This window comes from Syngnathoides biaculeatus, chromosome 4 (assembly GCF_019802595.1).
Source record: "Syngnathoides biaculeatus isolate LvHL_M chromosome 4, ASM1980259v1, whole genome shotgun sequence".
Taxonomy (NCBI): domain Eukaryota; kingdom Metazoa; phylum Chordata; class Actinopteri; order Syngnathiformes; family Syngnathidae; genus Syngnathoides; species Syngnathoides biaculeatus.
This window is the reverse complement of record NC_084643.1, coordinates 12,479,455-12,500,614: the sequence shown is the minus strand read 5'-3', so window position 1 is coordinate 12,500,614 and position 21,160 is coordinate 12,479,455. Positions and strand designations below refer to the sequence as shown.

Below are 21,160 nucleotides of genomic sequence, written 5' to 3'. Positions count from 1 at the left end.
AGTAAAGTCACTGTAGAAGTTCAGTGAGGATCTCTGAATGATCCAATGTTGACTGATGACGATATATAGAATCCACCCGTGTGTAATCAAGTCTCCATATAAATGCACCTGCTCTGTGATATTCTCAGGGTTCTGTTTAAAGTGCAGAGAGCATCATGAAGACGAAGGAACACACCAGGCAGGTCCAAGATATTGTTGTGGAGAAGTTTAAAGCAGGATTTGGATACAAAAAAGATTTCCCAAGCTTTAAATATCTCAAGGAGCACTGTGCAAGCAATCATATTGAAATGGAAGGAGTATCAGTCCACTGCAAATCCCGGCCGGCCCTTTAAACTTTCACCTCGAACAAGGAAAGAACTGATCACAGATGCAGCCAGGAGTCCCATGATCACTCTGGATGAACTGCAGAGATCTGCAGCTGAGGTGCGAGAGTCTGTCCATAGGACTACAATCAGTTGTACACTACACAAATCTGCCCTTTATGGAAGAGTGGCAAGCAGAAAGTCATTTCTAAACGATATCCACAAAAAGTCTCATTTTAAGTTTGCCACAAGCCACCTGGGGGGCAAAAGACCTGAAACTGGGATGGAGATTTATCTTACAGCAGGACAATGATCCAAAACATAAAGCCAAATCTCCAACGGAATGCTTCACAAATAAACGTATCCAGGTGTTAGAATGGCTAAGTCAAAGTCCAGACCTGAATCCAATTGAGAATCTGTGGGCAGAGATGAAGACTGCTGTTCACAAACGCTCTTCATCCAACCTCACTGAGCTCGAACTGTTTTGCAAGGAAGAATGGGCAAGAACTTCAGTCTCTCCTTGTGCAAAACTAGAGACATATCCCAAGTCACTTGCAGCTGTAATTGCAGTAAAAGGTGGTGCTACAAAGTATTAATGCAAGGGGGGTCGAATAATATTGCACGCCACACTTTTCAGGTTTTTATTTGTTAAAAAAGTTGAAAATATACAATAAATTTCATTCCACTTCACAATTGTGTCCCACTTGTTGTTGATTCTTTACCCCAAAACATTTTTTATATATCTTTTTGTTTGAAGCCTGAAATGTGGCGAAAGGTTGAGAAGTTCAAGGAGGCCAAATACTTTCACAAGGTACTTTATATTGCCCAAAACCCATTAGTGCTTGCACTTGTTTCCACTGAGACTCGAAGAAATATTTTCCTGTGAAGTGACCTGGTGGATCTGGTAGATCCTACTTTTGAGTGTGGAGGGTGGTTATCTGTGGTCTGGGTGTCCTGAAGGGCAGAGGGACAAGCTAGCTGCTTTGTTGATCTTTGTAGGACTCTTTTTGCAAGATTTTGAGAAAGACCTTATCCTCCAATGACATGGCGCACTTGTTGTCATTCTCTGTCTTTTCAAAAACAGTGTTTACTTGACACTAACGTCACAATGATTACTTTTCTGGAACGTCTAGTCACATGCATGGGTCATCGACAACAAATCAGCGGATTGAGTCGTGGTGGTCTACATTCAGAAAGAAAACTTCATGAAGTAAATTTTGAGTTAATTCTTCACTCTTTACCTCATGCGCACTAAAAGCTTTTAAAAATCTATTGGTGTCAGTTCGGGATAGAGACCTTCAATAGGAGACAGGACCTTCAGCGTCTTTTGAGATATTGTTTTCATTATGTTATTCAGAAGGATTTGAACAAGCATGTGAGACTGTGGAACAGTCACAGGATTTGCCCTTTCAGAATGGCTCCTGTCTAGGAGCATCGCCAATGAACTTTACTACATACCTCACAGGTAATACAGGTAATACATTTATGGTAGATTGAACATTGTATTTGCTTTCAATTACAGCTGAATTAATGGATTAAATTATTTCATTTATTTTCATTTTTATTTAAATTCTGTTTAACACCATAGGTTTGGGTCCAGAGACTGGGTTTAAAATCTAACAGGCTGAACTCAATATCTTTCCTGAGGCTGACCTGAAAGTAATTCCTTGTGGTGACCCTAACATGCAGGAGTACTTGGCTCCAGAAGCCACCACACTGGCAGTCTGCCGCAGAACTTTATTACACATTTAATTTTGTTGTGAGTTAAAATAGTGTTAAAGTCAAGGTTGCCATTTTTTTCTTTGCCTTTGGTACCTTCAGAAATAAATGGAAATTAAAAATATGTCATGGTCTTTTTTATTGGGCTTTCATGTACAGTGAAGAAAATGAGTATTTGAACACCCTACTATATTGGGTTAGGGGTTCGAAATCATGGAGGATTTTCATCGTAGGTTCATGTCCACTGTTAGAGAGATTATCTAAAAAGAAAAATCCAGAAACCACAATGCATGATTTTTTTAACGATTTATTTGTGTGATACTAGTATTTTTGTTTCATGGCTATTAAATGTAATTTTCTTTTTATATCAAACATGTTCCCTTCAGAAAAATGTTTCACCAGATTATTAACTGCAGGAGATAGTCCACAATTTGGTCCTGAAAAACAATGGTGAGCACAACTGTATGAGTATATATGTTTGTTGGAACACTGGTCTTTGCCTGAATAAAGGCTCTAAAACACTCATCTTAATTTTAAACCGTAAAAGAACATCAGCCAGGTGATCACTACTTTTAACAATTTAGTTGCAACTTCAGTAAACTTTTAATAATAAATAGAACAGTTTTCCCAAAAATATAAATAAAATAAATAAATAATACAAATAAACTATGTAAAAAAAAAAAAAAAACATTTACACACATTTTTACAATGTTATTGAGTGGCATGTGGCCACTCAAATGAAAGCCACATTACAAACATCCAAATCCTAGACAATTACCAACCCAAAGGGCATTCGTGATTTGAACACACTATATGACTCGTACAGTGGAAATTTAGTGTGTGGTCGCCTTTGGGAATGGAGAGTCATACAGGAACTCGATTGCTGGAGGTGGATCAAAGCCAGATGGAGGAAGTGTTGTGAGCCCAGTTGCAAACATCATAACTTCAACCAAAAAAACAGATGTTTGACCATCTGCAAAAGAAAAATTTTCAGATACACCAATGATGATTTCACCAATCGTAAGTAGTTGTGAAAATTACAAACCTTCACAATCAAGCAGATAGTCTGCCCGAAGGTTAAAGTTTGAGTCTCAAAGTCATCCGGTGAAAGACCATCTTGGACTATGTATTTGAAAAACAAATTAAAATGTATGGCAAATAATAATGGATTGAAATGTATGTAATATAAATGGCTAAAATTAGACATTGCCTGGGCAGGCTCAGTTGTTGATGAAGGTCCCTGTGTATCTCTGAAACATGATTCAAATGGTAACATTATTCTGCCAATTGTGAGGTTATGCAAAAATGTAAACATTGTGAATACCACAAAAAATGATTGATTTAGCCACACAGAACCAAACAACAATCAACTATACAACCAAGTATATAGCAATGTAAATTTGTTTACGACTTGGTTAATGGAATAATTAAGAGGTACTGTATAAAATATAAAATTTACTTTGCCACTGCATTCAGAAACTGTTTGACACAAGCACACGCATATTTTTTTACACACACACACACACACACACACACACACACACACACACACACCACACACACACACACACACACACATGTATAAAACTTAAGAGTGTTAAATATGATTTGTTTACCTTTTCCTATTATATAAGTCAAATCTGTACACAGAATGAGGGGGTTACACTTTTACATCTTCCTAGTCTTTTTGAACATATACATTTCTGTTGTTTACATTTTAACTTTCGTTGTTCCACTGGTTAATTCCCACTAGAAAAGATTAAGGATTGACAATCATTGTCTCTCCGCCTCTGACTTCCTGACAAAAGACAGATGCTGAACTGCTTCTCAATTGACCCCTCTGTAGAAATTGGGTCATCCGCATCGCTGACCAATCAGAGGCCAGAGATCTGCATAAACCACGCCCCTTTTTGGCGTCCTCCATTCCCTCAGACAAAGTTGCATGGTGCAGTATAGCTTTTGTTAGCGTTTTATTGCGTATTTGGGTTCTTTAACCATAGATATGGTTAAGAGGTGTAGTCACAGACTTTGTAATAGTGACGACAGGTATCCTGAAAGGCTAGTTGGTGGAGTTCAATTCGTACCCTTTCCAAAACCGAAGACCCAGTATGAAAAATGTCTTTGATGGATCAAACTTCGTGGAAGATCGTATGATCAACTGAATCCATCTAAAATCAACCGGAACAGATATGTTTGCACGAAGGTAAGCCCTATATTTGATTTTCAATACATGTGTCATATAAATGAATTAGCAGTTCTTTGCTTGCATAACATAGCTACGTGTGAATGATAAACTTGATCTGTGTTGAGCGATATTTTGCGATGATCTGACTGCACAAACGTGTCTCTGTTCGGCGGCTACCGAGCTAAGCTAGACCGGACTATGTTTGCACGAAGGTATGCCCTATATTTGATTTTCAATACATGTCTCATATAAAGGAATTAGCAGTTCTTCGTTTGCATAACATAGCTACGTGTGAATGATTGACACACTTGATCTGTGGTGAGCGATATTTTGCGATGATCTGACTGCCGAGCTAAGCTAAACCAGACTAGCGAGTCCTAAAAGCCTTCGACGTGCACCGCGACACCAAGACTGAAGGAAGGATGTTTGAGGAGACTATAAAGTCGTGATTGTCGTACTCGGTCGGGACTTCCGTAGGTTCGGCACTAATTCAAGAATAATTATTGAGGGGAGCACGTGACGTTACACAAAGAAAACGAGAGAAACAACTCGTAAATCAAGCCTCGCCTTCTTTTCCTTCATGCGGCGGTTCATAAACGGCTATACAGATACACATACAGATTCTGCACACAAGTGTGATATGTAACACGAAAATAGGAAACTGTCAATGATGAATTCGTCTTTGGGTTATAATATGTGGCTTCTCGGTCTTCCTCTGACTCCGGAAAGATCTCGCGCTAATATCAATGGTTTCTCTGTCTATATGCATGTAAATACCATTGAAATACCCCTCGCTGAAATACTTGAAGCCCTGCTGTCTGCTTTTCAATGATTTTTCACTATTCACTAAGAATGCGAGTGAGAAATCAGATGGTAAATCGGACAATTTCGCTCTAGTCTTTTCTTCCTGCACCGCCATTTTTGCTAATTGTTTGTCTGAGGTTAGCACACGTGGGGTGACGTAACTTCAGGAGGCGTGGTTAAGTGCCCTGTACGGAGGGGTCAATTGCATGCCCACACCTCCTAAATAAATGCACGAAATTATTATACAAAGGTTACAACCAACCCGCCATCTTCAGGGTCAGGCTTGGGAGTGCTTTGGTTATATGGTTCAGAAATCTGAAAGGAAATGAATCCATTCATAAACAATTCGGAACAGTTTCCATGATTATTCTGTTATTGTAAACAGTATATACAGTGTCATGAAAAGGTATTGCATCTTTTACAAGTTTTATATTTTTAAATAGTTTCCAAACTTTAAGATTGGCAAACAAATGTAAATATCTGACCAATAGAACCAAATGAAATTAAAATGCTGTTTTCCAATGGTTATTCCATTTATTAAGGGGGTGGGTGAAACTTCAGTTACCTGGCCCTGTGTGAAAAAAGTCATCACCCCTCTTGTTAGATCATGAATTAATTGTAGCCAAGACTTTTTCACAGCACTGTATAAATGGTGAAAGGTTCTCATTGTTTCTAACAATAACTATAAACTTTCTTTCAGCTTGTCCTTTTCGGGATTGCCACATTGTGTCATCTCAGATGAACACACAAATATGTTTGGCACAATTTTTTTTTACACCGGATGCCCTTCCTGACACAACCCTTCTCAGGGAGTGGAGGCCCCAGTGGGATACGAACCCACGGTTTACCAAACCAGTGCTCTAATCACTGAGCTACGGGGCCTCGTATCTAACAATAACTATAAACGTAAATAATATTAATACTTCTCCAAATTACTGGCCACAACATACTGGTAGATTTATATTAAAAATTAAAGTATTAAAATAAATAATGTACCACAGTGTCAGATCGATTGAATTCTGCTCTGCTCCTGGATGTGATGACTACTTCAGAATTGGAGTCTGAGGTACTATCACTGGAACACACTGTGAATTAAAAAAAAAAAAAAAAAAATCACAAAAATAAACCCACAAATGTATTACAGTTGATGCAGACAATTTAAGGATTAGTTAATCATGAAATTTACTGACCCCCTCTTAAGTGTGTTTACAGGCAAATGAAAAAGTTCCTTTTTAAAGACTGACAAGGTGAATGGGGTTTCTGTCCCGGGGACGAGTCACCTCTCTGTAGTCTGGAAATAACAGTACGTATGGGCCTTCTCCCAACTCCTTGTTAAATGTTGTCATTCTCTGGACATCATGTTTCAGCAATTCAGATGCATCTCCGTCTACATGTAACCCCTCGAGGGGAGTAGAGGACCCAGTGAGATATGAACTCATGATCTCTGGTTTACCACTGAGCTATGGGGCACAGAAAGTGGCAGTGGTGGGGCCTGGAGAAAACCCACGCAGGCACAGGGAGAACATGCAAACTCCACAAAGGTGGGAACACATTTCCAGCTGAGCCACCGTGCCGCCCCATGTGGAATCATCAGACCAATATTTAATTTGAAAAAAGTTGAAATTATTTTTAAATGTGGAACAAAACAACAATATAGTGAGCCAAACGTCTGTGTACTCTCTCCAAATATTTTGTGATCATGACAAAACTGCTGTACAGTAGGCCAAAACCAATGAAAAAATGTCCATTTTAATAACAATAAATGTAACTGCTGCAGAGGTATTCGGTCAATTACCCATTAAACTAACAGTACTGTAGTTCTCTTTACCTGGACTTGTTTTTTTTTCCTTAGCCTGAAATCTTTTGTTGCTTTAGTTCAAAAGTTAAATGACTGTCATTCCTTTGAATTCGAGCTTCTGAAGTCTATTGATTATATAATGCGCAAGGATTTTCTCCTGAATCAAACGAGAGTTCCATTTGAAAAATTTGGAAAGTTAGGAGCCACTCCAAAATTCGCATCTAAATAAATAACATGGCTGTACAGGTACAAACCGTACTTACTGTACCTTGCTCAGCATAATCTGGATGAGTTTCCTGTGCGTTTTGGCCTCTTGTTAGTTCCGCATCATTCAACCACTCTAAAGATCTAGCACATGTATGGCAAAAACGCACCAAGTGGATAAGGTGATGGCCTCAGAATGGACAAAAATAAAAACCCAACTTTTCCGGTTTCAGCTTTTGTTTTTGTGTATTGGCTCTTGTTTTTGTGTTTTGCACTTCTAGGCCCCCTGCTGTTATTTGTGTTTCGGCTTTTGTTTTAGTGTTTCGGCTTTTGTTAAAGTGTTTCGGCTTTTGTTTAAGTGTTTCTGCTTTTGTTTTGGTGTTTCTGCTTTTGTTCAAGTATTTCCACTTTTGTTTTAGTATTTCTGCTTTTGTTTTTGTGTTTTGCACTTTACAGCCACCGTCGCCTCACGTCCCTTTCATGAATGTTAAACGGTAGATTTGGAGATGTTGAAGTTGTTGAAGTGGGCGGTGGTGTGACTTGGTAGATGTGTGGAGTGAAAGTGTCCTTTTCAAATATCCAGTAAAAGCTGTTCACATTGTCAGCTAACCTGCTATTGTTGTGTTATGGAGAGAATTGCTGCATAATCCCTCTTTGCAAGGTACATTGTTTTGTCAGATGGTTCTCAGTGCAATTGGAGAGGGCCTTATTACTATATGCAACCTCTTTAGCCTGGCAGGGTTGCCAAAGTCTGTCTATAAATCATGGCTTGTTGTTATTGAATGTGCAAAAAGTTTTTGTTTGTACACACACCTCCTCACAGAAACTGACATACGCAGAAACAATATCCATGAATTCATCAAGTCTGCTTTCTAATAGACTCCAGTCATTGCAGTCAAAGCAGCTTTCAAGTTTGAATTTAGCCTCGTTGGTCCACATTTTAATTGAGTTTACCAAAGGCTTTGTGCACTTGCCTGTATGTAGGTATTAAGTAGATTAAGTGGTGTAGGGATTTGCGAGTTTGGACCCTATGATTAGACAAAGTTAACAGCAAATGGATTTATTACAAAGGAATGTGCAATACAGACGTCCGGGTCTTATCTAGGCATCTGCTGCACACGAGACGTGTGTCTTCTGACAAGATGACCCAAGAAGAAGACAAGAGCTGCCCGGTAACACAGGGTTTTTATCTGTATGGGTCCATGGTGGGAGTGGCTGCCACCGTCGCAGTCTGGTCCTGGGCCGGGATGTAACTTTCCGATCCTTATCTGGTGTCGTTCGTCTCCATGGCAATGCCTGGGAGAGGAGGATGGTGCCAGTCGGTTTTCTGCGTACAAAGATCAAGGACAGCCACGGCGCTCCACAGTACATCCTTGTACAATTAGCAAATGGACAACACTATGTGTTTATTAAATGTATGAGGTCATATTTAATGAAGTAATGAAAGTACAATAAAAGTAAAATAGTCTTCATTCCCTCTCTTGAGCTATGAAATTAGATCACAAAAACAAACGGGAAAATCACAAATGTAACACTTCAAGAAATATGGAAAACATAAAACCCTCTCTAGTCGTCCAACCATGCCTTGTAACAAGTGCATCGCCTCATGATTCAGAACACTCATAAGCTTTAAACCTGCAGGAGAGTACTAGACAACTCAAATACAGCAAAACAAAAAAGAAAGCAACAATACTCATATATAAGTAGAACATAATAATCACACAATATGAGCAAGGGCAATGAAATCCCGGGGCATGTCAAGATTATGATAATTAGGAGGTGGTGGAAGTACAGCATGATTTTCAAGGGGAGCGACTGCAACAATGAAATCATCTTGAGGAGTGTGTCGGGGTGGGGGCCTAATGAGGACATAATTACTACGGCCCTCAGCCATCAACCCTAAACCACCAATCGCCTTCTCAATCAGACGGGTTTAAAGAGAACGAATACAAGGAATTCAATAGCATCCACATAGGGTGAGAATATAGGTGAAGACACCCAAAGAGATGAAGATTGATGAAATGACACCCTTCCATCTACCAAACACCTTCATTCAGTTATCCCACATAGACCTGTCAACACCAGAGTGTTCCTTTGTTTTCTTAACCAGGGTTCTAAAATCCATCTACGGCCTTAGTGAGGCGGCCACCAGGTTGAGTGTTATTCGGAATAATCGGACAGCATTGGTCGCCAAAAAAGGAACAAACACCACCTTTTTCGGCCAACGCTGCATCAAATGCGATTCTATTTTGGAAAGCCATAATAGATGTAGCCCTAAGTTGCTCATGCACAGCTTCAAGTCCCTCAAGGGTGAAATTGCCCAAGCGTTGCAGATTATAATGTATGTAATTGAGACGGTCGACATTTTGTTTGGAATAACAGGGAACAGGGTGGAAATTACAGGTATATTTTCAAAACCAGCAACGACCTGATCAGCCAGTTTATACTCATCTGGGACACCATGGGGGACGCCAATAGCGTCAATCTAGGTGGGGGCACCGAGCCATGTAGGTTTGAACCTACGTGAATGGCGTAATAGGCTGAGGGCTTCCTTGAAGTGTTCATGAGCAACCGCCAGATCATCTAGGGAGACAGGAACAACGGAAATGGGGTAAAGTAAAGTTACTAATGCACATCTGCCCATGCTGTTGCGCGGGAGCACCACCACACATCAGCACGGCTGACTGGTTGGAAGAAAGGTGCTTCCTGGTTCTCTGCACACTGATCATCAGAGATAATGGCAATTGGGTCCCCATTACCTTCAAGGAAAATACAGCTGAAGTTTTGGCACGCCAAAGCACGATTAAACACAGGTTTGTTCTTTTGGGCTGGTGTTATTTTTCATAAGACCTAGAACACAGGTGGAGTTGACAGAAGAGGGTATTTTTGAGCGATTTCCCAAATCCAAATACCAAGAACAACAATAACATCAATAATAATAATATTATAGATTCCTGCCTCCCTCTCTTGGTCCGAAAAGCAATCGGACCATCTGTAGAAATAATGGTTAACAATAAAACAATAACAAGCAATAAAATAAAAGTGGAATTAAGAGTCTATAGCAGGGCGAAGCATAGTATAGCAGGGCGAAGCATACAATAATGAAACCACTTAGTTCCTTTTCCTTCCAAGCGGACAGCTTTGGAGATACGAGCAGTCACCTTGTGGGAACCAGACCAATGGGGTTCTGACCACTTACGAGAGAGTCGTTTAAGGTAAACAGATGACCACTCAGGAAGATCAAGGGCAGGAGGTGGTGATGGAGGAGAGTCCTGGATCTGTAAAGAGAAATGAGAAGCAAAAGAATGCAGTCCTCCCAGTCAGTCATTTGAGTCAGTCGTTTCACCATAGGTCCCAGTTGCCGAGGCTCATGTCCTGGAGACAAAGCGAGTGAAATGTGGGGTACTGAGTCTTCCTGCATTTTAAACCACTTCATTTGATCTGGTGTAAGAGAGCAGGATGCCGCTACACCCTCTCTTGCTGTGTTTATATGTGTGGATCACCTTGTATGCACGCAAAGTTTTCCATGTATACTAGATCGTGGTTGCGGTCGTAATATAGTTTGCAATGGTATGGATCTAGTGGAGGCAGATAAGCCCTAAGAGTGTGAGGGCTTCCACAACAGAAATTGATGCATGAGACCAGGTTTGAGCGGTGTTTCTAGTTCAAGTCGGGCCCAATAAATGTCCACAGTTGGAGTTGGTTCACTCACAGGTGTCACAAGCCATTGTCCAGAGTGCCAGATGCTGTCAGCTGTCGGCATTATCTCTCCGTTTGGGAAAGAAACAACAAGTCCTTCCCACATAAGATGGAGGCACGTGCCTTAATCAATAGGTCACGTCCTAACAAGTTCACTGGTGTTTGTGGTGATTGTACAAATGAATGGTGGAAGGTCTGTCCAGCCAAGATTGTCGGTAGGGGTTGAGTCTATTGCAGGGCCTGTTGAGTCCCTGAGAAGCCCATCAAATGCACAGTGTGTTGTGACAAGAAAGTGTCCGGAAGCGAGATGATGAGTGAGGAGTGTGTTGCCCCTGTGTCAATGAGAGTGTTCACTTTTCGCCCCGCAACAGAGATGGGGATCAAGGCACCTGCATCGCCGGATCCTGGCTTCCCGGGCACCCTGAGTGGTACTGTCCAACCTGCTGCTGTCCATCCTGCTGCCATGGTGGGCCGCCAAAGCGGTCATCTCTGCCTCTGCCTTGGCCCCTTCGGTTCTTGAACCAGCCACCACGCCCCCGCATTGGACCTTGAGGTGGAAGAGCTGTAGGACAGTCTTTAATCCAGTGATCAAGAGAACCACAGCCAAAACATCCTTGATCACGTTGATGTTGTTGCACTCTCCCCTGGCCCCCTCCACGGCTTCCTGCGTATCACCGGCTATTTCCCCGGAACCCACCTGCCTGTCTAGGTGGTTGTGCCTGCCAAAAAAATTACATCTGATGTGGTTTTGAACTTTTCCTTCTTATCTGCCTTCTTTTGTGTGGCCTCATCTTGCCTGTGCTACTTGTAATTTAATAAGTTATTTTTGGAGTTTAGTAATTTCATGGCTGTGGGAGGCTTAAATATATTTTGAGGTGATGCATGAAGTGTTGTTTAAATCTAGGCTCATCTCCTGACAGGAGGTCAGCGTCAGCTTTAAGAGTGGTCTGTACTGGTTCAGGGAAGTTCCTCCGAACCAGACTGTCCAGGGTGATGTCCAATCGATTCAGTCCAAAGTTTAGTACATTTAGCCAAGTGCTCAAGTGTGTCAATGTTACCATAGGGAAAGGAAGTGGGTGCGGCCGTAACAGGAATGGGAAACCAGTCTCTGACAGCTCCTGCCAGACGTTCGAAGTGTGCTCTCAATATGGTTCCATTGGGTACGTTAAGCATACCTGCAGTTGTCTCGATTTCACGTTCAATACTAGAGCATTATCGAGATGCTGCTTGTCTCCAGTCTCCCATGCAGAGTGTATACTGCTGTAAAGTTTCCACAAAACTAGACAGCCATGCATTACCACCAGAAGAAAGATGAGGCAACCGGGCAGCAAGGCAATCAACATTTTTTAGATCAAATGGCTTGTATATTGGACCTGCTGGAGCCTCTATCTTAGGAATCATTGTAGCTTTTTGTTTACTGGCTTGTTTGTTTTTTATCCATGCACTCTGTCTGACGTGCAGGAGGGACAACTAAAGGCTTTTCGTTCCGCAAATCGGCATTGGTCTGAGGAGGGGGTAAGTCTTCTATGCCCCCCTTTCTTTCTCTTCCTCATGTTCCTCTATCCCTATGTGTGTGCATGGTATACTTACGTGTGATTCAAGGCCCATGCATGTGTGCATGTTCAATGTGTCTTGTTCCTCCTTTCCATTTTTTACTCGTACCCACAACACATATAACTTTTCTCAGCACCCTCTTTTCTTCCTCCGTCATGGGTTCCGTGATACCCTCAATGTCGCATCCCACCTTACCAGCGAATTTCATCATTGGGTAGTACCCCGGTCCTCTTTCAAAGTCCATCTCCCCTGCGTAGGGCGACGAGACTGTTGGATACAGGGGCGCGGTCGGCGCCGGTCCGGGAGTAACTGCACCATCTTCTTCATTCACTTTACCTTCGTCCGACTTGCCATTATCATTTTTCAACGCCGCCTTCGCCGTCATCGTCATTAAATGTGCAGTGCGCCTTTGTTCGTCCACCTCAAGTTCTCTCTTACATTTCCTCTTTTCATTCCATGAGCCCTTATCTAATCTGTGCCGCACATTTTTCGCCTGTTTTACATATTCTCTATCAACTTCCTGTAATTTCATCATCAGTTTGTCCCAATCGCGAATTTTACCCAAGTTGTGTTTTTGCCATTGTTTTAATGCGTGCTTCCTTTCTTTAGCTTGTTCCTTTTGATCAACATTAGCCATCATTTGCTGCTCAATTTCAATGAACATTTCATCTTTAAGTGGATTATATTCAGCACATTCACAATCAAATTCACCATCCATGATTATTTATTTAATTTAGTGGTCACTCTTCTTCAACTAAACCCAACCAAATTCTTATCGTGCAACAAATTAGCCTATACTATTCGTTTTTTTTTGTATACCACCTTGCGACGTCACAGGCTCAAACCGACGGCAAACCCTTTGTTTCTAAGGGATCCCATCCCCCTTAGGTGTAACAGGTGAACCTCACAGTGCAATTGTACGTCTACAATATGTCAGCTACGATGGGATATACAATTTCTCTTGATCTCTTATTTTATTTTTCTCTTATTGTCAAAAACTCATGAGGCATGAACAGTCTGATCCCAATGACTTCTCAAATTTAGGTAGTTCAATATGCAGAATTCGACATTAACAGGCTTCTGCTTACTTTTGGTTTTGGTCGACCTGGAGAAGTCAGAAGCTCGACTTGTCCATAAAACACTTCTGAGTTTCTCATCTGGCTCCAAACAATATCCTCTGTCAATGGCCAACACTCATCGATCTCGTTCGACTTACAGTCGGGGTAATCAAATTGTAGGGATTTGCGAGTTTGGACCCTACTTGTGTTTGATGATCGAGGAAGACATGACCAATGGCATCTGCTGCACACGAGATGTGTGTCTTCTGACAAGATGACCCAAGAAGAAGACAAGAGCTGCCCGGTAACACAGGGTTTTTATATGTTTTGGTCCATGGTAGAAGTGGCTGCCACCCTCGCAGTCTGGTCCTGGGCCGGTACGGTAACTTTCCGCTACTTATCTGGTGTCTTTTGTCTCCACGGCAATGCCTGGGAGAGGAGGATGGCGGCAGTCGGTTTTCTGCGTACAAAGATCAAGGACAGCCATGGCACTCCACAACACATCCTTGTCTGATTAGCAAATGGACAACACTTTCATATTTCATCAAATAATGAAAGTACAATAAAAGTAAAATAGTCTTCAGCGGTGATCAGAGGAGCCTTGGGGAGTGCGAGGAATTGTGCGATATGCGTGTTTTATTGAAGTTTAGCAGTGGTCTCGAGAGTTATTTTCCCTCATCGGACATTTTACGTGCTGCTTACATATAGGGAGTTTGTAGTTTAGCTGCATTAAAATCTTCTGGGATAATGAGGGGTGATTCTGGTGTTTATTCTCAATCTCGTTTACCTTTTCGGCAAGCGTTATCAGTGCTGCATTCATCCTACCTTGGGGCAGAATGTAAACACCTACAAGAATGAAAGTGGCAAATTCATGGGCCCATTAAAATGACTCCAAATGTGAGCTGCAGTGTGTACTGAGCTGTGTAACATCCGTGCACCATTTCTTATTTATATTAAGCAAGGCAAAGCAAAGCAAATTTATTTCTATAGCACATTTCATACAAAAGGTAGCTCAATGTGCTTTACATGATTAAAGGGATTTGAAAACAAAGAGAACAATAAACAATAAAAATGACAAAATATTTTATAATATTTATTTTTATTCTTTGCTATAACCACCGTCCATGGGCACTCACTAAGTGTTGAGGTGGCCCGCAACGCAGGCCAGCCAGATTCTTCGGTAATCTCCTGGTGCTGTTATGTCTTCCTTTTTAAATATGTTTGGGGTTTGCTCCCAGTTAATTGCAGGGAGAACTGCTGGGGTGTCCGTTTTGCTTTCCACAGTTTATGTCAGTCCTCATTATTTGGCTAGGTGGTTGTCTGTTAGCACACCTCTCCTCACCACTTTGAGACACCTGTAGAGTGGTTTCATTTCCCGGATGTCCATTTACATCCACATAAATTTCAAGACGGCAGATTTTCGATTCCAGAATTGACACCCTCTGCAGTAGTACATGATAGTCCTCGGTAGAGAAAGGAGGCATAATGATGGCTGGTCTTGTTGCTAACACCAGGCTTGTGGTAATTAGCAGCCCACGCTCACATAAGGATGAAACAACTGATTATCCACAAAAACGAAAACATATTTCACCGCCTTTCGATTTCCGATGCGGTCCGCGCGATAAAGATGAAAGCTGGGTAGCATAACCGCTCCGTCGGGAACGCGTCCGCAAAGCCAAGTTTCTGGGAAGCACAAGTTGGCAGAACATCTAAAGTCTTTGCAGGTCTTGCTCAGAAGCTGAAGTTCATCCATTTTATTCGACAGGGAGCGTAGATTCACAAGATCAAGTGACAGAAGCGCCAGTCAGTGCTCTCTCCTGTGCAGGTGAAATTATGTACCAGATCAAGAGCCTCTGCACTGTCTTTGACGTGATGTTCCGTTGATAGCGACGACGAGTAAAAGATTCAGCGAATTGGCGAAAGTTTTCAAAAAAAAAAAAAAAAAAGTCCAGAGAAGACTGATGGTTCACAAGTCATTTCTTGAGTACTTGAACCCCAAGACGACCGAAAAACACACAAATGTAAACAGTACCAAACAACATTAAAGGATGACTTTGTCGAAAAAAATAGACATGGGAGCACACATTAAAGTTAGTAGATCAGGGTTCAGTGTTACTATTAATGCCAAAATTATCCACAGATTTCACCTAGAAACATCTATGAATTGGAAACTATTATTGAAATTCTTCTCTCGTTCAGACATTCCAATGACTACAGCTGGAAATCTGTTTGCTATGTCTACAGTTATCCTGTTATGACCCCATTCCTTGTGGATATGGTTTCACTGAACAGACAACATCCACTATCTGGCATTTTGTGGCCAATATTTGTGAAAAGTAAGTACAAACAAAAAAACAAAAATAACAATATACAAGGTTCAAGCCTAGGCGTTTGAGCCAGAATACACACAGGCAGAACTTGACATAACAACCAGTTCAATATATGGATCTCGGAGATTTTCCAGACAGGCTTGTTTTGAAAGACAATTTCCTTATTGTAATGACCATGACCTGACGTTTGATGTGTTTGGTGCGCATATGAGGAGTTGGTTTAGATGTAGAGAATATACAGTCAACATTCGGGAGTGAGTGGTCGTGTAGCAGCAGGCAGCCTGTAACGTCCTTAACATAGCGACCCCCCCCATTGCCGCGAGGGGCGCTCGCACTCTGGTAGCTCATCTCCGCCGTGGAGGTGGATCAGACGGGGAGGCGGTTTGGCCACGGCAGCGTCGTCGTCGCTCGCGGGCGGCATTGTTTATCACCGCCGTGAAAGTGGATCGGACGAGGAGGCGGTTTGGCCACGGCGTAACGCTAATGCTAACAACTTCATATCATGGCGAAATGTGCAGCCAGTGAATGTGATATGTCAACTCCTCAAACCACAGTAAAAAGGAACAGGTGTTCTTTTAAGATGGAATGGCTATCAGAGTATGTGCAAATAAACGAACAAGCAGTAAAACTGGCTGGGATCTTTTCTTTTTCACTTGAGAAGGGTCTGCTCTGCAAAACATGCAGTAAGGCTAAAGTTGCGAATGAGTTTTCTGATGGAAAAAAAATGGATGAAATGGAAGCTACCTCAAGCGACATACTCAGCAGAAAAGTCATCTGAATACTCTTGGAATTATACGAAGACTCAAGATGGTAAAAGGGATAGGTACATTATTGCATGAGAGCGCAAACAACGGGGAGAAAAAGAGCTGTCACACACACACACACACACACACACACACACACACACACACACACACACACACACACACACAAATCTGACCCTGAGCAAGTTAAAGTTCTCATTGACAATACTTTACATGCCATTAAAATGAATACCTCACTGCTGTAAGTTCAACAAATCCACGACCACATGGCAAAGTATGTGAGTATACCAGAAAGCTGGCGTGGCAAAAACTATGCTTTTGAATTAGTGAATTCCATCAATGAGATATTGCAGAATGAGACTATGTATAAGTTTAAAAATGCACCCTGGTACACCCTGATAGTCGATGAGAGCACAGATATAGATATATAGCACATAAAATGCTCATCATATATATCAAATTTAGGGAGGAAAAAGATGTCATCTATAAAACTGTGTTTGGTGACATCATACAGCTGAGAGCATGCATTGCTCATGATATTGTCCAGGCAATAACTCAGTTTTACTCCAAACATGGGCTGGACATGCAGAAAATGGTAATGCTGACCTCTGATGGTGCCTCAGTCATGCTTGGAAAACACAACGGAGTTGCAGCTTTGTTGAAGCGCCAAATACCACACATAACTGAACAACATTGTGTGGCCCATAGAGAAGAGTTGGGCATTGATGATGCCTAGAAAGATGTGCCTTTGATGAGAGATGTTGAAACTCTTAGAACTGTATATTCCAATTTCTCTCGGTCCACTATGAGGGAGGGCAAATTGGAGGCCTGAGCAAAGATTCTTGATGAAGATACACAGTCATTCAGGCCTCTGAATCAAGTGTGATGGCTGTTGCAACACCAAACTCTGAATGCTGTTCTGTATAACTAAACTGTGCTTGAAGAATACTGCAAAAGAGAATTCACTGATAACAGAGATCCAATGGCAAAGTTCTGCTACAAAAAACTGAGAGATCCAAAGTTCAAAGTTACTATCACTGCTCTTGGAGATATTTTCGGTGAGCTAGTACAACTCACTTTACAAAGATGCACTTTACAAGACACTGTGATGGAAGGACACTGCTTTGCTAGAGCAACGATTGAGAAGTTATGTTCTCAATACTTAAAGGAGAAGGATGTGCAATTGAGTGATCGTATCAAAGAGGCAATGGGGACCTCATCAGCTGATGACAGAAATACTGATATTACTTTTTTTTTTTAATTAGTAAACTCTGACCACATGGATGCTCATTTTCCAGAGGATGAATTAAAGGAGTGGTCTGCATTTGACATTGAAGCATTGAGCTCAGACATCAGTTTTGACTATGGACCAGCACACATTGCTACACTGGCAAAGAGGTATGAGGCAATTCTCTACTACCCACAGTCTATGGAGGCAATTAACAGTCAATATGCTGATTTCAAGTACATAATGAAGCAAAAACCTAAACAGGGGACAATCAGCACATTTTCAGATATGGTGGCTGCAGCACTTAAATGTGAGCTAAAGGAGATCTCACAGCTTGTAGATAGTTACTACATTTCAAGCCTCCAGTGCAGATTGTGAAAGAGGATTTAGTTTGATGAATCATATCAAAAGAGCGTCCAGAAATCGTCTTGAAGTGAGACATTTGTTATGACGACTGGTCCTCAGCATCCGTCATCACAGACTGCAAGTCCCACCTTCAATCCCTCAACAACCCCACTGCCTTACACCCCTCCACCCTCTCCATCAACTCCAACCTTTCCTCCCACCAAAAAAAAAAAAAGATCCATCTAATATGGGTCCCAGGCCATTGCAACCTCCCAGGCAATGACCTTGCAGATGAGCAGGAGTTACAAACCCTCTCCATTTACCCACCCCCGTATCCTTTCCCTCACCTCCTCCCGAACTAATCCAGAGGAAGAGTCCCAGTTGTCCAAGAAAGACCTCGATCTTATCCAATTAGAGTCCAGCCACCGCCCCTCCCTCTTAACATGGTGATTATGACTGGTGCCGTCTCTGCGGTGAGGAAGAAGAATCGACCCAGGACCTCTGGCTCTGGTGCCCTGCACTCCAGTCTGCCCAATAGCACCGCCGTCATGGCTAAAGATTGATATCTCTCTTTGCCAATGTGATGCCAGGAAAGTGCTCCAGCAGTGGCCAATGGGAGAGCCACTCTTATGTGCCGCTTTCAAACCAAGATACAGTACAGGATGTTTACATTCAGTTGAATCCAACGCCATTTTTTTCCTTTTGTATCCTGAATTTATTTTGCAACAAAAGACAAATATTTTCATTATGTAGAGGTATGACTACTATTTCCGATGGGAAAATATGTCTCAGAAGTTGAACACCTCAGACTTTGAACACTTGATAAGAATAAATTACGTTGAAATTTTGAGGCTCCACTTCATATTCATAAAGTGTAGCAGCCTTCATGATTTTTGAGACTGCTAAATAGCTTTTCCGTCATTTCCCCTTGATGTTATACATCTAAAAAGTGACGTGGTCTCCCTGTCGAGTAAAAAATTTGACTTACAAAGCCATAATTGAAAATTACATAAAACCGAAAAGACGCAGGGGGGGGGGTGGTTTCACTTTACTTTTATTCTTCCGTCCTGTATGAATTACATTTTCATCCAACCCGTATATGCAACAATAAATAGAGGCCATATTCCCCTCGGTCTGCGTTTTCCTTTGTCTTTGAAGAAACACTTGGACTTCTCTTTCATATTCTTTTTTGGGTATACAAAGTGGCAGCCATCCTTCTCACGTCCATACTTTACGCTTCTTTTTCTAGTACTTTGAAACAGTGTTACAAATGGTACCAGATTGGGGACCCTTTCACCTGGACTGCTGTTCCACTGCTACGATCTTTAAATGGACCTTGTCAGCTTTCGTTGATGAATTCCTCCTAAATACTTTCACAAATACCACGTCCTGAGATTGCACAATTTTCTTTCTATTTTCCTCAAGTCTCTCTTGCGGTTCTTTCTGCTTCGGCCTGTCAACAACAGACACTTTTCCAAAAAAAATTTAATATCGTGGAAACGTTTGTGTCCCACCGATCCAAGGAGAAAAGCTGTCTGGTTCTTCTCGTCCCTGGTAGTCACCCATGCGAAAGAGGTTTTGGGTGAGGGGCCAGACAAAGCAGGGCTAAACCCCCCCCCGAGATGATTAGAAATATGTGACTGATTGCAAGGTGGACCGACTATATCTCAAAGCACCCAGCTGTCAAACTCCTGCAGTTCGCAGATGACACCACAGTCATCGGGCTCATCAAAGACGGCAATGAATCTGTGTATCAACAGGAAGTGGAGTGGCTGGAGCTTTGGTGTGTTCAACAAAGCCTGAAGCTGAACACACTAAAGACTGAAAAAATCATTTTGGACTTCATAAGGAATCCTTCACCACAGCTGCCCCTCACGCTGTCCAAATGTCTTGTGTAAACCATCAAGACCTTCAAGTTCTTGGGAATTACAGTCTCACAGGACCTGAAATTAATTTTTGACTCCTGCGAGCCTTCCAGGCTCCTCTGATCAATGCTTAATCAACTTACTACCCACACAAAATTTTTGGTAGAATCTGAAAAAGTGGAACAACATGGCAAAATTAGAACTTCAACGCTTTTTGAACGGCACAGACTGGAGTGTCTTTGAAATTTCACCGAACAGCCTAGATAAATACACAGATATTGTCACAGTGTTTGTAAGTTTCTGTGAGGAAGTATGTGTACCAACAAAAACTTTTTGCCCATTCAACAAGCCATGATTAACAGCCAAAGTTAGGCAACTCCACCAGGCGAAAGAGGTCGCATATCATAGCGAGGATAGGGCCCTGTACTATCCCACAAGAAACCACCTGACAAAAGAAATGAACACTTGCAAAGAGGGATTTTGCAGCACAACAGGAAAAAGTTTGGCACTAACGACTCAATTATCAGTCTGGCATGGATTACAATCGCTAACTAATTACAAGTGTAATCTCCCCCGGGAGACAAGAATAGTTGGCTGTCTGATGACCTGAACATATTTCTCTGCAGATTTGAAAAGGACACGTTGACACCACACATCCTCCAACTCGCGTCCGTTGACCATCCATGAACAAAGTGTGAGTCGAATCTTCAAACAACACATTATCAACAAGAAGGCGGCCCCAGACCTGTTGTCCCCACCGTCCCTCAAAGTCTGCGCAGACCAACTTGCTCCAGTCTTCACAAAGATCTTCAACAGGTCTCTTGAATCTGTGTGAAGTACCAACCTGCTCCAAATGATAAGCCATCATCCAAGTCCCCAAGAAACCATCAGTCTCTGTTCTAAATGACTACAAGCCTGTTGCCTTGACATTTGTAGTCATGAAGTCTCTTGAACTCCTTGTGCTGGGCCACCTCAAGAGCATCACATTTCACCAGCTGGACCCACTGCAATTTGCCTATCAAGCTACCAGATCTGCAGATGAACCAGTTAACGTAGGTCTGCACTTCATCCTTGAACACCTTACCTTACCCGATACGAGGATCCTGTTCATCCACTTCAGCGGTGCATTCAACAATATCATCCCCGAACTCCTCTGCTCAGAGCTTCTCCAGCTCAGCATCTCATCTGCCATCTGCCAGAGGATCTACAACTTCCTGAACCTCATCCACACACACCATCAGCACCGGAGGCACCCCAAGATTGTGCCCTCTGCCCGCTGCTCTTCTCGCTCTACCTGAAAGACAG

The 21,160-nt window shown here is 42.0% G+C and overlaps 1 protein-coding gene across 17 annotated transcripts in view; it reads right to left on the bottom strand.

The window, feature by feature from the left end:
* Window positions 1-2,342: 2,342 nt before the first annotated feature.
* Window positions 2,343-21,160, bottom strand: part of ydjc (YdjC chitooligosaccharide deacetylase homolog) — a 101,697-nt gene continuing 82,879 nt past the window's right edge. For 3 of the 17 annotated variants that reach the window (XM_061817628.1, XM_061817627.1, XM_061817629.1), the window contains 4 exons: window positions 9,772-10,290; window positions 6,007-6,095; window positions 3,067-5,325; window positions 2,343-2,994 (listed from right to left, as the gene is read on the bottom strand). The gene's annotated coding sequence lies outside the window, so the exon portion shown is untranslated. The other 14 variants (XM_061817613.1, XM_061817626.1, XM_061817618.1 and 11 more) reach the window with 12 other exon arrangements.